This window comes from Saimiri boliviensis, chromosome 14 (assembly GCF_048565385.1).
Source record: "Saimiri boliviensis isolate mSaiBol1 chromosome 14, mSaiBol1.pri, whole genome shotgun sequence".
NCBI lineage: Eukaryota > Metazoa > Chordata > Mammalia > Primates > Cebidae > Saimiri > Saimiri boliviensis.
This window is the reverse complement of record NC_133462.1, coordinates 50,097,806-50,121,222: the sequence shown is the minus strand read 5'-3', so window position 1 is coordinate 50,121,222 and position 23,417 is coordinate 50,097,806. Positions and strand designations below refer to the sequence as shown.

General features: G+C 38.9%; 1 protein-coding gene and 1 pseudogene across 10 annotated transcripts in view; one reads left to right on the top strand and one right to left on the bottom strand.

Annotated features, from left to right (window-relative positions):
- Window positions 1-23,417, top strand: part of PPP1R12B (protein phosphatase 1 regulatory subunit 12B) — a 256,766-nt gene that overhangs the window by 170,615 nt on the left and 62,734 nt on the right. The gene's annotated exons all lie outside the window — the stretch shown is intronic.
- LOC120362881 (small nucleolar RNA SNORA70) lies at window positions 22,450-22,568 on the bottom strand (annotated as a pseudogene).

Below are 23,417 nucleotides of genomic sequence, written 5' to 3'. Positions count from 1 at the left end.
AATAGGCAGGTTTATTATTGTTCTTATTTTACCTTTTTAAAAAAATTCATACTGTATAGGGCTATTTCCCATGAAATCTGCTGAGTCTATTTATAAATGCGCCATGCAATGGTGTAGGACAGTTGGACATTCCAGAGCATCTTCTGGCATCTTTTGAAATAGAAATTGCTTCCTTTTTGCAACCTTGTCTAGAGGCCTTTGAAGTCCAGCGATGTCAGAAGATTCTTCTTACTACATCAGAGGGATTCTGTTGATTACCATGTCTACAGCTGATCTGTTAACTTACCTCTTAGTCCCCTTTGTCAAATTTTTCTCAGTTTTATTACATCTTTTAACAACTGTCACTTCAATTTCAATTAAGACTCTTGGGGCTATGCGCGGTGACTCACGCTTATAATCCCAGCACTTTGGGAGGTCAAGATGGACGTATCACTTGAGGTTAGGAGTTCCAAGACCAGTCTGGCCAACATAGTGAAACCTCGTCTCTTCTAAAAGTACAAAAATTAGCTGAGTGTGGTGGCACCCACTTGTAATCCCAGCTACTCAGGAGGCTGAGGCATGAGAATTACTGGAACCCAGGAGGTGGAGGTTGCAGTGAGCCAACATCACACCACTGCACTCCAGCCTGGGCAACAGAGTGAGACCTTGTCCCCCACAAAAAGAAGACTCTTGGAAAAAACTTTTATTAGAAATAAAACACCTAACACCTAGAAGATGTTACTGTATATTAAAATTTGATTTATTAATAGCTCTCTGGTGGTTAGAATGATTGTTACAGATGAAATTTAAAGCTAAAAAATACTTTTAAAGGCTCCCTAGTTAACACTTTCACTTTAAAGTTAACAGCTGAGGCCCAGGAAATTAAGTACCTTGCCGGTATCACATAGTTGTAGTTCTAGTTGCACAGCTGTTGCACTGTCTTCAAAATTTGTATCTTTATACCTGTTATATCTCTTACATCATACCACATACTGTTATGACAAGTAATATAGCATAATAGTTAAGAGTATAGACCCAGGAGCTAGACTCCCAGTGTTTAACCCCAGCTTCACCATTTAATTACTTTGGATAGTTTAATCTTTCTATGCCTCAGTTTCCTCATCTGTAAAGTCTGGATAATAATAGTCTACCTCTTAGAGTTGTGAAATGAAAATGAGCTAATACATTTAAATAGAGATGATTACGATCCATGTAAATTATTTTCCAAATCTCTAAGTTCCTACATCTGGATGAGAGGAAGGCTTTCAGAGTACTTTTATTGGCCTTAGAATCATATGATTTTGAACTTATTTATTAGTTTATCCTTAAAGAATGGATTATTTGAAGAGTCAGAGAAGCAGCCCCAAGTCCTCTATTACTCTAACATGTGTTCTGACACGTAACTGAAGAATTTTGAGGAATAAGTTTTAAAGGAGATTGCTGAAGTAGGAGAAAAGAATTGAGTAGAAAGGAAAGGAACAAGGACTAAATGTTTCAGATTGTGTTTGAAACTTGTTGAGCACCTGTCAAGTCCGTGCAGCTTCTCTGTCAAGTAAGCAGGCTTTAATTTTTATCCCTAAATAACCCATCTCATTTATGCTGCTTTGCTAGTGCTTCCAACAATCCTAGTTTCAGAGATCTTTACTATTCTTTTCTACCTTCTTTCTTTGAGTAAATAGCAGGCTTTTTTCGCCAAATTTTTACAACATTGCTTCTGGCTATTTGCTGGATTCTTTCTCTCGAGCAGAATTTTTTAATCTTCTTACTTAATCTTGTGAAGCCCCTTTATCTGCTGGAGGGTGTCCAGCAACTTTCTGTCCACTCTCCACCACCAGGCAGTATTTTTGCCATTCTCCTTTTAGGTAAAATCCTGAGTCTGTTTTGTTTAACTCTCTCTCTGGTGCCTGATTGCCTAATATGGTAAGGTATTTCCCAGACAAGATTGCACTGTGGAGATAGAACAACAGTTTGACTAAGTTTAAAGACATGGAAAGATGAGCTATCTAATAGTTATTTATGTAGTAAAGTAATATTTTTTGTAGTGTATTACATAACAACCGAAGTCTATTTTTTAAGCATGCCTCTGTTGCTTTTAACACTTAAAGAGATAATAAAATATAGATTTTTCTCCTCTCAACCGCTTTAGGCAGATTTTTTTTTTTTACAAAATGGAAAAGATCCTTGTCCCCAGAAGGAGAGGGTTTTGAGAAGTCTGAGAAATTTGATAGCTTGATAATGTTCATAAGGACATAAAAGTAAGGATAAATTTAATAAGCAATGGCTATTATAAACTGTCCTGTGGTAGCCAGCCTCTGGGAACTGGCAGGCATTCCACATGTAGAAAAGCAAGCTGTCCTGGATTTCTGCAATTGATGACAATGGGCAGTCCCAGGGAAAAAGAGATTGAGAAATGACAGCCAACCAAAACTGTATGTGGGAAGCTGCCTGTTATCCAGCATGCACTGAAGAATCTTCTCTAATGGTTGACTCCACATTGGCCTTGAAGGATCTTTCCTCTCACTGTACATTTGCTCTTGCTTTGCAACTATAGTTTCTTAAAATACTGCAGATGCTGTGATTTTCTATATATGGGTTGTGCCTTGCTGTAGCCCAAGCTGTATAAACCATCTTAAGAACAAAGTTTCTTTTGGCATCTTCCTTTTATGGACTTTATTAATTTTAGGTTATGCTGTTGCCCAGGAAATCTCAGTAATCAAAGCTCACATGTATTCCTTTGAGACCCTGTAATTTTTGGACCTAGTGTCCGATTACATCAGTGAATTCTACTTTAATCACAAATCTTTTTTAAGGTAGAATAAATTGATCTTTGAGGTATCTGTTTGGACTTCTCTCAAACCTCTCATTCAAAGATGTGAAAGGTTTATCCAGCTACTAAGGATGGTATAGTTAACTTCTTGACCTTTTCTTTTTCCGATTTCTTCTTCTGCCTCCAACTGCTTTCAAGATATTACTTTGTGTTAGTGACTTGTGACCTTATGTCTTTTTATTAGAGGAACGCAGATGAACTTACAACTCTGCTGGAGCTTTTTAAAAAAATGATTATAAAACTTAGTAAATTTCGTTAAAGAAAATTCATGAAGTATAGAAAAATATAAAGCAGTAGCTCTCAAAAGCAGCAGGAGGATTGCTAGAGGAGATTGTAAAAATTCATAGCGATACTTTCAGGGAACACAGTGATATGGGGTATGTTCTACATGCATTAAATGGAAAGGGCCAGAGATACTAGTTATCCTAAAATACCCCACTTCAAACAAGTATCCTGAAGCTTGCTTGACTTTTGACTGTCTCCCTTGATAGTCGTTGATGAAAACCTATCAATTATCTGAGTCTAAAACCAAACTTGATTTTATGTATGAACTCAATTTTGAGGGGGGGAGGAAGACAGTTCTAAAAATTCAACCTTCATGTAAATGAGGAGAAACTGCACTTAGTTTTATTTATCCTTGACAGCAGTGCCACTTATATAATGAGTACATCATGCTACACATTCTGTAGATCTTCATTTAACCTCTGCCTTCATGATGATTCTGTGATGTATGCAAATCTCTGACTGCTTCTTTATTTCTTCTAGTTTACTGGCCCAAGCATTAACACATTAAAATACATATTATAGAGAAAATTGCTTTTATTCTTCATATTAATGATGTTTATTTAAAAATAAATATTATTTTTTAATGATTTTAGCTAAGTTTTATATCAGTGATTTTTATTTCAGGATAGTAAGGGGGTGTTAAAAATATTTGTTATGGAAAGGGATTGGTTCAGCTATAAAGGCTAAGAAAAAATTGTCCATATCCATCCAGAACCATACTTTTCAGAAGAAACTACTAACATTTTAGTGAATTTCCTGCTGGTATTTTTCCAGAGTTTTTCTTTTTAAAAAACTTACTCAAAACCAACTAATGACATTCTTTCAAAAAGGATCATTGTCAGATGGAACATTCCTGGGACCCCATCATTACTATGATGACAATTTTACAATGTTGTCTTCAAAGCACTTGGGTTCAACTCTTTTATCAAAGTAGTTCTATGATGGCTTTGATCATAGAGAGCCTCCAGGAATAATTGTTTCTCTTTCAGTTGGAGTCTAAGGGTTACCTTGGTTACAGAAGTATTCATTTCTCCTGTTGATAACATAGCTGGAGAGCCTTAACCATGGCTTAGGCTTGGAAAATGTTAGCGTTCTAGCCCCATGATTGAGGTAGAAAGCTTAATGTGGGATTTGAAGTCCTTTTTCAGCGAATAGAGTGTTTATAGGTTTGCCCCAGCAGGAACGTTGAACTTAAGGCATTAACAGACGTTACCTTTAAAAGGGTCGTTTTGGTAGAATCTCAAAGGTAGGATAGTTGGACTACCTATCCCAAGCTGTAAAGCTTCCTGAATGAAGCTTGTAAAAATGTAAAGATGAATGGTTACAACCTCCCAGTTTAAATTTTTCTCCATACTGTCTCAGTCTTCAGTTAAGCAAGTTCAAGAATCAGATACCAGCCATTTAGTGACATGAATATCTTCAAAGACAAACCATAGTTTTGTAACCTAATATGATCCTTTAAGGTACATAAATGTTCACACAGATGTCCCTTAATAGAATATGTACTTAAAAAAAATTTTTTTTTTACTTTTTAATACTTTAAATTTTTAAAAATGTTTTATTATAACCTGAACTCTTACACCTTAAACTCTGTCAGTGTTTCTGACTACTGAGAGGAAATCAGAAAAGTTTTAAAAATCCATTGGCAAATTAATACATAGCATAATACATAATACAAGTACTTATGGCCTTGGAGCTTGTAGCTCTTGTCATGTTTCTGAAAAATTTTTTTGGGTAACAGAAGCATTTTAAGAGGAAAACAACATGTTTTAATATTACATCATCAAATAAAACATTGTATACTTTTTTTTTATTGAAACCGAGTTTCGTTCTTGTTACCCAGGCTGGAGTGCAATGGCGCGACCTCGGCTCAGCGCAACCTCTGCAACCTCTGCCTCCTGGGTTCAAGCAATTCTCCTGCCTCAGCCTCCCGAGTAGCTGGGATTACAGGCATATGCCACCATGCCCAGCTAATTTTTGTATTTTTAGTAGAGACGGGGTTTCACCATGTTGACCAGGATGGTCTCGATCTCTTGACCTCATGATCCACCCGCCTCGGCCTCCCAAAGTGCTGGGATTATAGGCGTGAGCCACTGCGCCCGGCCCAACATTGTAAACTTAAAGATGACATTTTACTTAGGAGTTGTGGGGCTTTCAAAAGTGGTATGCCAAGTGGGTGAAACATGGGGCTGTTTATGATGACTGAATGCTGTTATTTCTCATTTCTCCAAATGTCTGGTCTAGCTACTTGTTGGCTGTTGTGAAGAGTCAACACTGTCTTTTCTGAGGCTGATAGGGAGAGCAGCTGTTTATATCTATTCTCCAGCAGTACATGTTGGGGGTGGGACAGTGGCAGCAGCCTCACTTCATCTTTGGTATGTGATGCTCTAGGTCATGGGGTCAGCAAACTTTTTATGAAAAGGGCCCGGTAGTAAATATTTTCTACTTTGCTGACCACGTAATCTGTTGGTATTCTGTTGCAACGACTCAACTCCACAGTGATAATGGGAAAGCAGCTGTAGACAATATGTAAATAAATGGGAGTGACTATGTCCAGTAAAACTTTATTTACAAAAGCAGGCTGGTAGACTGGATTTGGCCTGCAGGCCACACTGCAGTTTGCTGGCCTCTGCTCTACGTTACTGATATAGAAAGTGTTTGCTAATGTCAACATGACTCCAAATGTTGATTTTCTCTCATCCAAGCACTTCTCTGGTAACTCTGCATTGTGCCAATTTGCCTGATTCTTTGCTATCAGCAACAGCTTGTGGGAGACGTCATCTGTTTGGAGGGATAGGTGTTTGGGACAGCACTCATGAGTTTTGGTCATGCAGCAGGAAGCAAGCTGTAAAGCTTCCTGAATGAGAAAGTGAAGGAAAAATGGGGAGTTGCTTCCATGTCATTTTAAATATAGTCTCTCTGTTGTTTGAGTTAATTACCTTTTGAGGAGAAATTCTGAAAGTGTTCTCCCAGTGTGTTCTTCCTATCTGTTTTTCTCATCTGATACTACTTCTTACTTCCCAAGGACTAGTCTTTGAGGTTAGCTAAGGTTACAGCTGGGAATATAAATCAGTTAATACTTGAAATTCAGCTTTTGTAGACTATGACCATAAGTCAGTTTGCTTTGAAGGCTCACAGATTCTTGGAAGAGGGCCTGTCAGAAGATTGTTAATTGCTGTCATTCACTTTAATTGCTTGTCATTTGAATTTCTTCGTTAGGAGTAAATTATGAAGTTTACTAGTCTTTTTGCCTTGCCAACCCTTAGTCTACTGACTATGTGCAGGAAAAACATTTTGGGGATTTGTGGAAGGGGTAACAGAACTCTTCAAAGTGATGACCCTGTGCTTGCTTGAAATGAGAGTTAAGAGGAATGGATTTGAGGGAAGAGAAGCTGAAATCCTGATTTTTAACAATTTTAAGGGAAAAAGTGATGAAAACTGACATTAATACGTCACAGTAAAGACTCATATAAAGTGTGGGAATTGAGCATGGGTTGGCATAATTAATCTTGTGCCAAATAAACTAAATCAGATCCTTTCTTGAGAATAAAGGTGTACTCCATATGTGATACTATTATCTGAGAAGGCCTCTCTTAGGTCACTGGTGACCTCTAGTACTTTGGAATAAAACGAATGAAGTATTATTTGGGCAGTTTATAAATCATTTCTGGAGTGCTTGACTTAAAGCTAAGGGCATGTGTAGATACTGATATCCAGCAAGCTGAGCCATTTGCAGTGACAACGTAATGGGTAAAGCTTCTGTATTAGTCTCCCTCAATCCTGTCAATAACAATCACTGGGGTCATTTGTTTACAATGTAGGTTTTTAGACATCTCCCCTTGAGATTCTGGATAGGGAGGTGACATGGTGGTAGAGTGTGGAAGTCCTGGAAATCTATATTGTAAAGGTCTTCCAAAGTGATTCTTTTTTTTTTTTTTAGACGGAGTTTCGCTCTTGTTACCCAGGCTGGAGTGCAATGGCGCGATCTCGGCTCACCGCAACCTCCGCCTCCTGGGTTCAGGCAATTCTCCTGCCTCAGCCTCCTGAGTAGCTGGGATTACAGGCACGCACCACCATGCCCAGCTATTTTTTTTGTATTTTTAGTAGAGACGGGGTTTCACCATGTTGACCAAGATGGTCTCGATCTCTTGACCTTGTGATCCACCCGCCTCGGCCTCCCAAAGTGCTGGGATTACAGGCTTGAGCCACCGCGCCCGGCCCCAAAGTGATTCTTAATAGGCAAGTCTGACAGATAGTGTTCTTAGAGGTATAATGTTTAATGATTGCTAACATCCCAGGTAGGTCAATCATTAAAGCGTAGGATTAACTGTAGCACACTAAAGGAGCTTAGAGCGAACTTCTACTCCTTTCTGTCCTCCAGAAATACACGTTTAACCCAGAGTATCAAATTCTCAAAGGCCCTCTAGGACAATTCAGTCCCATTTGGGAAGTGTTTTGCTCTCATAGCAGCATGTGTTTATTTAGTCAATCATATATTTATTGATGATCCACTATGTGTTAGGCACTATGCATTAGGGATACAAAATGTACAAGGTAGACAAAATTCCTGACCTCATAATACTCACATTTTAGTGGGGCAGGGGATAGTTCTATTAGACATCCAAGTTGAGATGTCAAATGTAGGCAATGGTCAAGTAGGAATTTGGACTTTATGGGAGATATTAAAGCTGGAGAAATACAGATGTGGAACTTACTGCATTAGTGATGGTATTTAGAGTCAGAAGACTGGGCGAGATCATCAACAAGCATAATTAAAGCAGAAAAGAAGGCACCTGACTAGGCTCTAGAATATTCCAGGGCTGGCCTTAGAGAAGAGCAGGAATATTTCTTCCACAGTACATATACAGATTAACTTGGTGAATCTCTTATTGTGAAAGTGAGATCATGCTGATCGGACTTACTGTGATATGTACACACGTACCCCTTTATACCTAGAAAGCAATTACAGCTTAGGGTCCAGATGAAAGATAATGAGCTAAGTTTCTAATGGTAGGTATGGAGAGAATGCAGCAATGTAAGAAATAGGAAAACTCAGCAGGATTAGATGTTTTACTAGATGTGGATGATAAAAGCATAAAGAGCAGTCCCAAGGTATGTGGGAGGATGCGTGGAATCAGCTTTGGAGCCACGAGACCTAGTGAACCTGGTTCCATTTCATATTAGCTGTGTGGTCTTGGAAAAGTAATTTAACTTCTCTGAGCTCTGCAAGTTCTTTAGTCTGGAAAAATAAGATTATTATTCTTGTTTTGTAGGCTTAAGGAATAGCAGTAATAATGTATATAAAGTGTTTAGCACAGTGCCTACCTTTGGCAAATTTTTAAATAAATAAAGGCAGCTCATATGATAGTATTTCACCAGTCTCCCCATCTCCCATCTTTAAGCTTTCATACATGTTATTTCCATTCCCTAGAATTCTCTTTCTCTTACTTTACTGCCTCTTCTTCTCCCTACTCCACTTTTAAAAAATACATTCAAGGGCCGGGCGCGGTGGCTCAAGCCTGTAATCCCAGCACTTTGGGAGGCCGAGGCGGGTGGATCACGAGGTCAAGAGATCGAGACCATCCTGGTCAACATGGTGAAACCCCATCTCTACTAAAAATACAAAACATTAGCTGGGCATGGTGGCACGTGCCTGTAATCCCAGCTACTCAGGTGGCTGAGGCAGGAGAATTGCCTGAACCCAGGAGGCGGAGGTTGCGGTGAGCCGAGATTGCGCCATTGCACTCCAGCCTGGGTAACAAGAGCGAAACTCCGTCTCAAAAAAAAAAAAAAAATACATATATATATTCATGTTTTAGATTAAGCCTTCCTTTGACTAGGTTTCCTCCAGCACTGTGAATTTATATTTAATATGTAGTGGTAATCATACTATATTGTATTTGCCAACTAACGGAACTCTTTGAAGGCAGGGTCTGTTTCTTTTCCTTTTTTTTCTTTTCTTTTTCTTTTTTTGAGATGGAGTCTCACTCCAAAGCCCGTGCTGGAGTGCAGTGGCGTGATCTTATGTCACTGCAACCTCCACCTCCCAGGTTCCAGCAATTCTACTGCCTTAACCTCCCAAGTAGCTAGAACTACAGGCACCTGCCACCACACCTGACTAAATTTTGTATTTTTAGTAGAGATGGGGTTTTACTGTGTTGGCCAGGCTGATCTTGAACTCCTGAGCTCAGGTGATCCGCCTGCCTCGGCCTCCCAAAGTGCTGGGATTACAGGCCACTATGCCTAGCCTGTTGTCCAGGCTGGAGTGCATGGCATGATCACAAATTACTGCAGCCTTTACCTCCTAGGTTCAAGTGATCCTCCTACCTCAGCCTCCCAAGTAGCTGAGACTACAGGCATGTGCTACCCTTCCCTGATAATTCTTTTTAATTTTTTCTAGAGATGGAGTCTCACTATGTTGCCTAGGCTGGTCTCAAACTCCTGGACTCACTTTGTCCTCCCACCTTGACCTTCATAATGTTGGGATTACAGGTGTGCATCACCCCACCTGGCCTCCTGGTGTTCATATATCTGATTGACCTTTCCTGGATCAGATGAACTTCCCTGAACCAATTTCTATAGCCAGAAATTAGATGAAATTTAGCCAGAGAGGCAGTGAAGCCTGAACTCTGAAACCAAGTTGAATTCAAGTCCCTGCTCTGCTACTTACTTTTAACCTTGACCAAATTACATACTCGCTGGGTCTCAGTTTTCACAACTTTAAAATGAGAGAATTCATAGTACCTATCACATAGGTCATTTCTTTAAATGAGGTAACACATATAAAGTGAACAGAACAGTGTCTGGCACATAGTAAATGATAGATAAATCTTAGCCACTGTGATTTTGATAATGATAACAATAGTGGTGGTTATAGTGATGAAGAAGAAACGAGTAGCAGCTACCATTTGTTAAAGGGGTAGGGCTAGGACAGGGTCATTTAAAGGGATTCTGTTATCAAAAGAAGAGAAATAAAGGGTTGGAAACATAAATTATAGCTACCAATAGTCCTGTGTAATCACATCCAGTAGTTTGAGAACTGAAGAATATTTTGTAGGTTTACCAGTAAGGAGATGTTGCTGACTTGTGAGAGCCGTTTGGTAGAGTGCGGAGCATGGAAGGATAATGAATTCTCTTTGTGACTCATCTGCATGTAACGATTTTGAAGGATTTTCTGGAATTTAATAACCTTTGGTTAGTAGCCATTTGCTTTGAGGGCAGAGCTCCAAGATAGTTTGCCATTAAAAAAAAAAAAAAAAAAAACCTCATGAAGGCTGAAACAGTGTTCAAACAGATCTAATTGTCATATCATTTGGTACATTGCAGTACCTGATTTCATCTAAATTGCTTCCCCCTAACAATCCTTAGTCCACATTTCTGCTTTCTCTCCTTGTTGAGATAGATAGCAGATCAACATTCTTGCCTACTCCTGCAAGAGTATCTTGAAGGAATAAAAGGCAATTATACTTCTGCTGCAGAAGAGCATTTTCTACATGTTATGCTAACAGTTATGAAAAGAGCTAGTTATTGGATTAGTGAGGTGTGCTTATCAGTCTTCATCAGGTTCTCATTACTGGTAATGTTGCCCAGACCTACATTTTTTCTCTGACTGTGCTTCTGCCTTTTCTGTGTCTAGCTTACTTGTTTACAGAATGCTTTCAGAGAGAAACCATAATTCAGGGTTGACAAAGTTCCGCTAAGCCACCCCAAGATTATCTTGGGTAAGAAGTTTTCACAGAGTACAGTTGTGGGAAACAGCTCTTAAGAGTTTCTGGGTTAATCTAGAATGACTTCCTAAAATAAAAGTTTTAGAATTATTATTAAAGAAATCTTTTACTCCCAGCTCTCCCCTCCCAAATTATAGCAGCACCCCAGACAAATATCACAAATAAAACAAAACTATATAACAGATAAATATGAAGAAAAAATCAGGAACTGAGAACTCTGGCTTCCAATTTTATCATTAATAAAAGCATATTGCGGTGTTTCAGACTTGCTTTGTGAATAAGCTGTCTCAGCTACGTGTTTACGATAGTTCCTTAAAGTTCCTTCCAGAATTTACTTCCTAAAAATATTGGGTCCACAACTGACCTTCCAGGAATAAATTAGATTAGGTAGTGATTATTAGAATGCTATTTCAAAATAGGCAAGTAATAATTAAGCATAAGAAAAAGTGTGTAACCTTACTGGTGTTGAAAGCTATAAATTAAAATTGTAATCAAGTAACTTTATTTTTTTTGAGACGGAGTCTTGCTCTGTCACCCAGAATGGAGTGCCATGGCGTGATCTCAGCTTACTGCAACCTCTGCCTCCTGGGTTCAAGAAATTCTTCCTGCCTCAGCCTCTCAAGAAGCTGGGATTACAGGTGCCCGCCACCACACCCTGCTAATTTTTCTATTTTTAGTAGAGATGGGGTTTCACCATATTGGCAAGGCTGATCCCAAACTCCTGACCTCAGGTGATCCACCTGCCTCAGCCTCCCAAAGTACTGAGATTACAGGCATGAGCCACCACACCTGGCCAAGTAACATTTGTTTAAAAATCAATTATAAAGGCAAAGACTTTGAAAAGGTAATGCCTAATTTAGCTAAGAATATAGTGAAATGGACCTTCCCATATTTTACTGTTGTGAATGCAAATTAGTCATTCTTTTCTGAGAAGCAAATGGCCAGATTGACAGAAGTTCCAGTTTGACCCAGTATAGCCCCCTATAAAAATGTATCTCTGGGAAACAGTACTAAACATGGGAGGGAGGGGGATTTTATGCACAGAAATTGTTACCATAAGGTATGTTATATGTAGGCAGCTCTATAAACATTTATTCAACAAATACTTGAGTGCCTAGTATGTGGAAGGCTCTTAGGCACTATTGAACAAAACAGACTTAGCTCATTTAGCTATTTATAATAGCAGAAATATTGGAAACAGCCTAATGTCCAGTATTCTGGCAGCAGTTAAGTAAACTGTGATTCATCCATCTAATGGAACACTGTGAATCATAGTTTGCTTTACCATTTCCCACCAGCTAGCCATTTAGGGGAGTTTCCTTAAAATAGAGTAAAATATAAGGCAGCCATTTAAAAATGAGTTACAAAGATAGTATAATAACTTGGATACATGCTTACAATAAAATATTAATAAATGAACTAGATACACAATTGTATATGTTGTGTGATTAGGGAGTAGCACATAAGGGTGTAGCAGATACTCAGGCCCAGGTAAAGAAAAAAGGAGAAAGTGAGCAAAGTGTTAACAGTGGTTCTATTTCTGTGATGAGACTAAATGTAACTTTTTTTCTACCTTTCTTTATTTCCCAAATTTTCTTTAATGAGGCCTTGTTACTTGTGTAATTTTTTTACCCCTTAAATGCTTTGGTAACACACTTACAAAAAGTTTGCATGAAAGTGAAGACTGCTCAGTGGCTGTTTTGTGAACTGAGTGGGAATTTTGTCAGAGAACTTTATCTCGCTCTTTGGACTGATTGCCTGCTTCAGCTATGATGGAAGTATGGAATGGTGGATAGAAACCTGCTGGACACCCACCCTTAATATAGTCTGTCTATACATACATAGCAATGTCAATGCAATACGCTGTACCTTACATATAGTAATGTAGATGATAAGATGCTTTTTGTTGGTTTTTTTTTTTTTAGAAAACAGTATGGCTTTAGTATGTTATCTGAAGACTTGGGATTATGTCTAGCTGTGTGCCAACTTTCCATCCTTCAGACCTATAAAGTCTAAATCAGGTTTTTTGTTTGTTTGTTTTTTACTGCATTGTGAAATTAAACAATTCACATAAATTTTTATTGTGGCCAATAGTCATGGCTCTAGGAAGCTCTGAGGTTTAATCTTGAGTTTTCCTTGCCACTTCAACCCAATTTAATTTTTTTTTCTTTTTCTTTTGAAATAGGGTCTCATGCTGTCACTGGGGCTAGAGTGCAGTTGTGTGATCTTGGCTCACTGTAATCTCTAACTCCAGAGTTCAGGCGATTTTCATGCTTCCACCTCCTGAGTAGCTAGGATTATACGTGTGCACCACTACACCTAGCTAATTTTTTAAATTGTATTTTTAGTAAAGATGGGATTTTGCTATGTTGGCCAGGCTGGGTCTCAAGCTCCTGTCCTCAAGTGATCTGCCCGCCTCTGCCTCCCAGAGTGCTGAGATTACAGGTGTGAACCACTGGGTCTGGCCTCAATCTAAAAAATTCTTTTTTTTTTGAGGCAGAGTTTCCCTCTCTTTACCCAGACTGGAGTGCATTGACGTGATCTCGGCTCACCACAACACCCATCTCCCGGGTTCAAGCAATTCTCCTGCCTCAGCCTCCCAAGTAGCTGGGACTACAGGCGCGCACCACCATGCCCAGCTAATTTTTGTATTTTTAGTAGAGACGGGGGTTTCACCATATTGACCAGAATGATCTTGATCTCTTGACCTTGTGATCCACCTGCCTGGGCCTCCCACAGTGCTGGGATTATAGGCGTGACTAAAAATTCTTAATCCATTCTTCCTTTCGTTTAGTGGAACTCTACTTTTATCTTTTCCTTTCTCATTCTCTTCTTTTTTTTTTTTTTTTTTTTTTTTTTTGAGACGGAGTTTCGCTCTTGTTACCCAGGCTGGAGTGCAATGGCGCGATCTCGGCTCACCGCAACCTCCGCCTCCTGGGTTCAAGCAATTCTCCTGCCTCAGCCTCCTGAGTAGCTGGGATTACAGGCACGTGCCACCATGCCCAGCTAATTTTTTGTATTTTTAGTAGAGACGGGGTTTCACCGTGTTGACTAGGATGGTCTCGATCTCCTGACCTCGTGATCCACCCGCCTCAGCCTCCCAAAGTGCTAGGATTACAGGCTTGAGCCACCGCGCCCGTCCTCTCATTCTCTTCTGTACATATCTGTTCACGTGAAATTTCTAATTGTATAGACTTTGCAGTGTGCAGAGTCAGATCTCTCATATCCTTTAATGCATGCTGCTTAGTTTTATCTTTATCTACACTTGTATCTGGTCAGTTTGATACTTTTTTTTCTTTTTTCGTCTTCTCAGCTATTGAAAACAGACATGTTTGTAGAAAAGAGCTCTTAACATTTGTTGTGTCTGGAGCTTGTGTGGAGGGTTTTTGTTTTGGTCTAGGTTGGTTTGCTTTTTCTATTTAAAACTTAGATTGTGTGTACACCCACACAGAAACTTCAGCTACCAGGCTGTTCCCTTGCAGAGTGGTGATCAAACAAAACCGTGCATCTAGTGATTCTCTCATTATTTGAAGACTGATTTCAGAAATGCGTAGTTTTCTTCTTTTACGTGGTAGATTATTACTGAGCAAGCTGAAGAATGGAGGACTAAGCCTACTTATAAAGTGCCAAACTGTTAAGGTCACAGAAAATTATTTCTGGAAGGTACATTAGAAGTTGTTCTAGCCCAACTCTTTTATTTTGCAGATGGAAAACCTGGGGCCCAAAAGAGGACCTGGCTTAGCCTAAGCTGTACAATGACATAGTGGTAGAAAATGAACTAGAACGTTTCTGAGTTCCCAGTTCAGCATTCTTTCCACTAAGCTGATGGCTGTCTTCCAGGTGCAGTAGTGAAGGTTGGTGCTTATTAAAGGACTCTGCTGGCTGCAGTGGCTCTTCCTGGTGCTGTGGAAAGTACCCTCTTCTTTGCTTAGTCTGATTCCATTTATGGGAAGCAATGATGGAGTTTGTACATAAGGTTTACAGTAAAGTCTACTTCTGTTCCAAGTTTCTTAACTTTTTAAAAGTCATCTTCCTTACATTTCTGATTTCCTAGTACAACTCTTATTTATTTCTATGTAAACAAATTCCAAATAATGGAAATTTGTCTCTACTACAGCTTATTCGAGTTTGAAATTTCGTTATATATGCTAATGTTTACAGACTGGTGAGGTCAGGAAAATTGAACTGCTGTTATTTCAAAAGTGAAAGCTACTCTGGGACTTCTAAATACTCCTGAATCTTATTACAATAGTTATTCTTAAAAATAAGAAAGAAAAGTCTCTTTGGACCTGTAATAGAAAAGCCACTGTGATGGCAGGGAGGGGGATGCTATGAATGGATATGGGCAATTGGGACCAGGTTTTGTTTTGTTTTGTTTTGTTTGTTTGTTTTTGCGATGATCCTGTCTGTGCATGAACCCAGGACCCAAGAGCACACTGCAAATGGGAACTGGGTTAGTCTGGCTCATCCCAGCAATGTCATAGCCAGGAATAAGCTGCTTGTTCCTGACCAGAAGTAAAGAAGAATTGGCAGGCACAAACAAGCACAGGAAACCACTTAAGATAGATCCAAAATACTTTTTGGCTAAAAATTCAGAACTGGGCTACCTAGGAGGAAAGAAAACCCAGAGCTACCAACTTAAGGTCTGGTTCAAGATTGGCACATGATCGGATTTAAGCCAAAGCAACTTAAAACTGCCCTATAGATACAGGTACTTACTTTTTTTGGTTATAAAAATTGAGCCCCCAAAACATTACAAAGAACCCAATAAAATCTAAGATCATGAAAAAGCAGTCAAGAAAACCCAAGAAATGAGAGATTTTATACCTGAGAAAAAACAATCTGAAGAGAATTTAAAAGTATGTTAAAATTCCCAATGTATGTAAGAAATTAGATTATACAGAATCAAGAACAGATAATGAAACAAGAGAAAGCTGTAAGAAAGAAGCATTTAGACATCTTGAAGTGAAAAATATTATATTGGAATGTAAAAATACAATATTGAATTAAAAGAACAGTTAGACTGTACATACTTTTTATAGCTTAAGAGAATAGTTAGAGAATTAGGAAATAGAACTGAGAAAATCTTTCAGAATGCAGTTTAGAGAGAGTTGAAAGAAAATGAAAGAGGCATGAAAAATGGGCATGAAAAATGACCTGAGGAGCTCTAACATACATCTTCTAGGAGTTGCAAAGGAGAAAAAATAATGAATGAAAAAGTGGCAATAAGAACAACAGTAATTGCAGCTAAGAATTTTTTCTGATATGAATCTGAATCTTCAAAATAGAAAATGCCTACCATGTGTAACACAGGATAAATAAACCCACAACTACATACATGATAATAAAATTGTAGGAAATTAATGATGAAGAGAAAATCTGAAATTCTGACTACAGATATAACAAAAAATTCTGAATAATGGAATGCTAGTCAAATTAGCAGTAGGTCTGGCAACAGTAGACACCACAAAATGGACTAATGTCTTCAAAGTGCTGTAGAAAAATAAATGTGAGCTTACAGTTTTATACAGTGGTTTATATACAAAGTGTGGGCAAAGTAAAGACATCTTCAGATACACAGAGCTAAGTTTTCAACTCACAAACTCTTGATGATAAAAGAACTAAAGGATGTTCTTCAGCAAAGAGAAAAATGCAGAAGGAAGTAGAATACAAAAGCAAAAAATGTTAAAATATGAGACAAAGCTAATATGCTTCTAAAGCTAGAACTGAATCTTGGCAATAACAAGATGGTATTGAAGCTATAAATGTATACTAAAGCCCTTGTTTTGAGAGGAGAAGATACAGATTAATTTTATGGACTTTTAAATAAAAAATTAAGTATGTTAAGTATAAGGGTATCTAGTACAGTAATAGAAATATAGAAATAGAAGGTGCAACTCCTCAATCAGTAGTGGAAAGAGAAAAGATAGGTAATTTTTAAAATACTTTCGCTCCATTCAGTAGAGGGCAGGAAAGAAGATAAAAAGAAGCAAAGGAAAAACATGGAAGTAGGAAATACAAAATAAAATATATAGATAATCATAATATAATCTATAAAGCCAGAGAGATACTCAGATTATCCTTCCATATGCTATTTTCAAAATAACACTGAAAGACAAAAAAATAAAAATATGGGATAATTTTTCTTTTGGTTACCACTAAGTGAAAACTGGCAACATGAACATCATTTGAAACATGAACTTGTTTTTGCTTAAAATCGTCAAATTATAGAAATATACATCTCAGTAGGGAACAATTCATGGAGATGATATACAATTACTCTAGATACTGAAAATATATAAAACAAAAACAGAATTCTCTCTTTCTCTCTCGTCCTTAAAAGAAAAAAAGAAAAAAAAAACTAACAGAATTAAGAAGAAATAACATATCCACAGTCAGTGCTGCAGATTTTAACACACCTCTCTTAGAAACCAATATATCAGACAAAAATACTCAAGAACATAAAGGATTTTAACAACATAATTAACCAGCCTAATCTAACAGATATACAGCGCACGTACGACATGTGTATTGTGACCATGCTAAGTGAAAAATCAGTATTCACTCATTCATTCAAGAAATATTTATTTGTCCAATATTTGCCAGATATTATTCGAGGCTCTTGGAATCCTTTAGTCAACAATATAGACAAAGATAAAAGGAGTAAGATGAAAAGGCAGACAATAAACAATAAGATGGGAGTAAGATGGAAAGGCAGACAGTAAACAGTAAACATAATAAAGTATATGATATGTTAGACACTGATGCAGTTAAGAGAAAAAAACTAGAAAGGAGAATTGCTTTAAAGAGGATTGGGTAGGCTGGGCGCGGTGGCTCAAGCCTGTAATCCCAGCACTTTGGGAGGCCGAGGCAGGTGGATCACGAGGTCAAGAGATCGAGACCATCCTGGTCAACATGGTGAAACCCCGTCTCTACTAAAAATACAAAAAATTAGCTGGGCATGGTGGTGCGTGCCTGTAATCCCAGCTACTCAGGAGGCTGAGGCAGGAGAATTGCCTGAACCCAGGAGGCAGAGGCTGCGGTGAGCCGAGATCGTGCCATTGCACTCCAGCCTGGGTAACAAGAGCGAAACTCCGTCTCAAAAAAAAAAAAAAAAGGATTGGGTAAAGAAAGTATAGGTTGTAATATAAACAGTGGGTCTGAGTAAATCTTATTGACAGGTTGAGATTTGAAGAAGCTAAAGGAGTTAGCCACAGAGATATCTGAAGGAAGAACATTTCTTCACATGTACTGTAGTGAGGTTCTCTAGCAGAGGGTACAGCTACAGCAAAGGCCATACGGTCGGAGTACTGGCACATGAAAGAAATGACGGGTGAGAGTAGCAGGGAAGAAACTCAGATAATCTGCATATAGAGCATCATAGGCCTTTGTCACTTACTATGCACAAAATGAGCTGAGTAGAGGAGTGATGTGATCAGACTTAAGTTTTAAAAGAATCATTCAAGCTGTTATATTGAGATTAGACTTGAGACAAAGCTAGCAGCTGAGAGGCTATTACAGTAATCCAGGCAAGAAATGATGATAGGGGTTTGGATCACATGGTAGCAATAGAATTGTTGAAAGCTGGTAAGATTCTGGGTATATTTGAAGGTATAGCCAACATTTCCTGGAGGGGCGTGTGGGATGTGACAGAAAGTATGAGGAATTTTAGATGATTGCAAGGTTTTTCGCCAAAGCAACTGGAAGGATAGAGTTGCTGTCAACTGACATGGGGGAGGCTACAAATGAAGCAGGTTGGGAAGAAACTAGGAAGCCAATCTTATTTATTTATTTATTATTTCCACAGGTTTTTGGGGAACAGGTAATCTTTGGTTATATGAATAAGTTCTTTAGTGGTGATTTCTGAGATTTTGTGCACCCATCATCTGAGCAGTGTACACTGTACCTAATGTACCTCTTACTCTCCTTCCACCTGTTCCCCCAAGTCCCCAAAATCCATTGTATCATTCTTTTTTTTTTTTTTTTTTTTTTTTGAGACAGAGTCTTGATCTGTCACCACGCACCAGGCTGGAGTGCAATGGTGCGATCTTGGCTTACTGCAACCTCTGCCTCCCAGGTTTAAGCAATTCTCCTGCCTCAGCCTCCCAAGTAGCTGGGACTACAGGCGTGCACCATCACACCCAGCTAATTTTTGTATTTTTTAGTAGAGACGGAGTTTTACTATGTTGGCCAGGATGGTCTCCATCTCTTGACCTCGTGATCTGCCTGCCTCGGCCTCCCAAAGTGCTGGGATTACAGGTGTGAGCCACTGCTCCCAGCCCATTGTATCATTCTTATGCCTTTGCATCCCATGGCTTAGCTCCCTCTTACGAGTGAGAACATACAATGTTTAGTTTTCAGTTCTTGAGTTACTTCACTTAGAATAATGGTCTCCAGTTCCATCCAGGTCACTGCAAATGCCATTATTTCATTCCTTTTTTATGGCTGAGGAGTATCCCATGGGTGTGTGTGTGTGTGTGTGTGTGCATGTGTGGGTATTCATTACACAATTTCTTTTTTTTTTTTTTGAGAAGGAGTTTCGCTCTTGTTACCCAGGCTGGAGTGCAATGGCGCGATCTCGGCTCACCGCAACCTCCGTCTCCTGGGTTCAAGCAATTCTCCTGCCTCAGCCTCCCAAGTAGCTGGGACTACAGGTGTGCACCACCACGCCCAGCTAACTTTTGTATTTTTAGTAGAGATGGGGTTTCACCATGTTGACCAGGATGGTCTCGATCTTTTGACCTCGTGATCCACCCACCTCGGCTTCCCAAAGTGCTGGGATTACAGGTGTGAGCCACCGCCCCCGGCCTACGCAATTTCTTTATCCACTCGTTGACTGATGGGCGTTTGGGCTAGTTTCAAATTTTTGCAGTTGCAGATTGTGCTGCTATAATCATGCATGTGCAAGTATTTTTTTTTTTTTTTTTGTATAATGACTTCTTAGGAATACAATTTTATTTTTTTATTTTTTGGATGGAGTCTCACTCTGTCACCCAGGTTGGAGTGCAGTGGCACGATATTGGCTTACTGCAAACTCCACCTCCTGGGTTCAAGCAATTCTCTTTCCTCAGCCTCCTAAATAGCTGGAATTATAGGCACCTGCCACCACACCTGGCTAATTTTTATATTTTTAGTAGAGTCAGGGTTTCACCATTTTGGCCAGGCTGGTCTAGAACTCCTGACCTCAAGTGATTAGCCCACCTTGGCCTCCCAAAGTGCTGAAATTACAGGTGTGAGCCACTGCACCTGGCTGGAATCTAATTTTAGATATGTTGGTTTCAGATATCTATTAGATATCCAACTGGAAATTTTGGTAGTTTGGTTATACAGATCTGCCAAAATGCTGTGGAGCATTTAGATGATATTTAAAGCAACGAGACTGTATCAGATAACAGAAAGACAATATAGAAAAGGGAAGAGGGCCCAAGAAGTATCTAGTGTCCTTTCCAGTGTGAGTGAAAAAAAAAACCATATGAAGAAAGAGGTAGTTATCAACAGTGTTAAATGTTGCTGATAGGTCATGTAAGAGGAAGACTAAGAACCGACCATTGGCCGGGCCCGGTGACTCACGCCTGTAATCCCAGCACTTTGGGAGACCAAGGTGGGTGGATCACAAGGTCAAGAGATCTAGACCATCCTGGCCAGCATGGTGAAACCCCGTCTCTGCTAAAATACAAAATTTAGCTGGGTGTGGTGGTGTGCACCTGTAGTCCCAGCTACTCAGGAGGCTGAGGCAGGAGAATTGCTTGAACCTGGGAGGCAGAGGTTGCAGTGAGCCAAGACGGCGCCACTGCACTCCAGCCTGGCGACAGAGTGAGACACTGTCTCAAAAAAAAAAACAGAACTGACCATTGATTTTTATAACATTGTGACCTTGATAAGAGTGGTTTTGTTGGAATAGTTAGTGGGACAGAAAGCCTGATTGAAGTAATTTCAAGCCACATTGAGAAGAGAGGAATTGGAAACATTGAGAAAGTTAATTTTTTTTAGAGATAAGTTTTTTCATGAAGGGGCTGGCAAGGAAATGGAGTGGCAGCTTTTGGGGAGATAGAGTCAGGAAAAGGGTGGGTGTTTTTGTTTTTTGTTTTTGTTTTTGAGATGGAGTTTCACTCTTGTCGCCCAGGCTGGAGTACAATGGCGTGATCTCGACTCACTGCAGCCTCCCAGGTTCAAGTGATTCTTCTGCCTTAGCTTCCCGAGTAGCTAGGATTACAGGTTCTCACCACCATATCTGGCTAATTTTTTGTGTTTTTAGCCATGTTGCCCATGCTGGTCTCAAACTCCTGGCCTCAGGTGACCCTCCTTCCCTGGCCTCCCAAAGTGCTGGAATTACAGGCATGAGCCACCACACCTAGCTGGAAAAGGGTGTTTTTTAAAGCTGCATGTTTGCTCATGAGAATTATCTCAGTGGAGAACAGCAACAAAAAGATGATGAAGGAAGAATGGAGAACTGCTCTAATGAGGTCCTTCAGTAGGGTCTAGGGCACAAGTTGAAGGATTTGGTTTCAAATAGATGCATGTTAGGTTCATCAGTGCTAACAGGTGAGAAGATGGTAAATGGTGGTTAAATGTGGTGATAGTCTGTGGAAGTTCTTTTCTGATTGCTTCAGTTTTCTTAGTGAAATAGAAAGCAAGACCAGCAGCCAAGGAAAAACATGAGGGAGGGAAGTGTTGGGTTTTGATTTAAAAGGGAAAGTGGTGAAGTATTTATCTAGGAAAGTACATAGACAAGGGAAGTATCTGTGTGTACATTAGAGTCCACTAGTGGTTCAAAACTGGATTTAAATTGAGACCAATGAGCATGGTTGTATTTTTTTTCCAGCCACATTTAGTTGCACAGGTGCAGGTGTGGAGTAGGTAGAAAACTGGATTTAAACAAGGTTATAGTTTTACCAAGCACTAGGAAGAGAGAGAGGGAAAGTGATGATGATAATGATAACTCATGGAATGTAAGCTAAAGAGGAGAGTGAAGGGACATCAAGAGCATGAGTGACCTTGGAAATTCCATGAGGTTGAAGGATAGTTCGGGGTCACCCTAGTAGAAAGAATAAGCTGGAAAGATAGGATGTAGAGATACAGAATTGAGATTATGGAGGGGTTATAATTTTTTTGTAATGCCAACAAAAAGTTAGCTGGAGAAGAAAAGACTTTTGAAAAGTATAAGCTTCCTTGTAGATACTGCATGGGTAAGGAGGTAATTATAATGAGAATTACAAAATACTTAGAGCTGAACAACAGTGAAATTACTTCACATTTGATCCTGTAGAGTAGCTAAAGAGAGAAAGTTATAACCTTAAATAAATGTTTAAGGTTAAAAAATTAGAAAGAATGAAAATAAATGAGCTAAGCTTTCAACTCAAGAAGCTGAAAACAGAGTAAGCTCAAATTAAGTAAAATAAAGATAAAAGCAGAAATTAATGAACAGAAAACAGAATAGCAGTAGAAATCAGTGTTAATACCAGAAGCTATTCTTTGAAAAGATACAAAATTCAATAAGCCTTTTTACTTTCCAGTGTCCACCTTGACTACAGTGTTCTAAGGACTTAAAGGGATCTTACATGCTCATCTGGGGCCTGGGATGCAAACAAAAACAGACCAGAGGCAGTCATTTGGCCAACAGTAGGGACAGGGAAATGTCTTCAAGGTCCCTTAAAGCAACACATATGACAGTTGAGCTGCATGCATAACCAGGGAATCTTGCTTTTTCCAGCCACTGCACCCTAAGCCTCATCAGGGAGGTGAAAATGCAGTAAACCTTTGACAAGCTGATCTAGAGAAAAACTATAGGTGTAAACAAATAATATTAGGAAGAAAAATAGAGACAAAATTAATAAAAAATAATGTCATAATAAATTATATAAAATATAATGTCTTATATTTAAAATACAAGACATTATTTTGAGCAACTTTATAACAATAAACTTGAAAATTTAAGTGGACACTCTTCTGGTAAAACATAAAATATCAAAATATCTTAGGAAGAAATGGCAAAACAAAGGAGTCCAATAAACTTTAAAGAAATTTAGTCATATTTAACCACCACCTCCCCAACCTCCTGCTAAAGACACCAAGCCTAGAGTAGTTTGGAGGATGAATTTTATCAAACTGTCAAGGAACAATAATACTTGTCTTATATAAACTGTTTCAGAGAATAAAAAGAGGGAAGCTAGAATCTACGCTAGATTGTCTTGGCTCCAACTTGTTTAGTAACAACAAAAAGAGGCTAAGAACTGGGGTAAAAAGGACAAAAGTAAAGTCTGAATACTTCCCACAAACAGCACTAGAAAGACATTTGATTATACGTAGTGGCATAGGTTTTAAGGATTGGAACTTTGACTTTCTGTGTGGACCTGCTTTCTTCTTTGATTCCAATTGTAATGGTAAGTTTTGGATACTCTTGGTCTGTATTATGACCAACAGCATGTATTTGTAAGATAGCTAGGTCACCAACAGTCTGTGGCATAGAAAAAAATTTTGGGTTGTTTTAATATGATGCTAAGTTATATAGAGGTTGAATCTGTGACTTTAGCAGCACACTGTTATCACCACTCAAATTGACCAGCCTAGTTACTAACATCATACAAATGGCTTAGAACCAT